The sequence below is a fragment of the Rhincodon typus genome, unplaced genomic scaffold, assembly GCF_021869965.1.
Source record: "Rhincodon typus isolate 14 unplaced genomic scaffold, sRhiTyp1.1 hic_rhity00002823, whole genome shotgun sequence".
NCBI lineage: Eukaryota > Metazoa > Chordata > Chondrichthyes > Orectolobiformes > Rhincodontidae > Rhincodon > Rhincodon typus.
The window spans coordinates 16,629-17,172 of NW_025968461.1; the positions used below are offsets into that span (position 1 = coordinate 16,629).

Below are 544 nucleotides of genomic sequence, written 5' to 3' on the forward strand. Positions count from 1 at the left end.
TCTCTATCTCTCTGTCTCTCTCTCTCTGCAGGTCGTCTCTCTCTCTCGCTCTCTCTGCGGGACGTGTCTCTCTCTCGCTCTCTCTGCGGGACGTGTCTCGCTCTCTCTGCGGGACGTGTCTATCTCTCTGTCTCTCTCTCTCTGCGGGACGTCTCTATCTCTCTCTGCAGGTCGTCTCTCTCTCTCTGCGGGACGTCCCACTCTCTGCGGGACATCTCTATCTCTCTGTCTCTCTCTCTCTCTGCAGGTCATCTCTCTCTCTCTGCGGGACGTCTCTATCTCTCTCTGCAGGTCGTCTCTCTCTCTCTGCAGGACGTCCCTCTCTCTGCGGGACATCTCTATCTCTCTCTCTGCGGGACATCTCTCTCTCTCTCACTCTTTCTGCAGCTCTCTCTCTCTCTCTGCGGGACATCTCTCTCTCTCCCTCTCTGCGGGACGTCTCTCTCTCGCTGCGGGACGTCCCTCTCTCTGCGGGACATCTCTATCTCTGCGGGACATCTCTATCTCTCTCTCTCTCTCTCTGCAGCTCGTCTCTCTCTCTCTC

General features: G+C 56.8%; 1 pseudogene; it reads left to right on the forward strand.

Moving 5' to 3' along the window:
* LOC125481619 overlaps positions 1-544 on the forward strand; it is a 5,798-nt pseudogene that overhangs the window by 1,113 nt on the left and 4,141 nt on the right.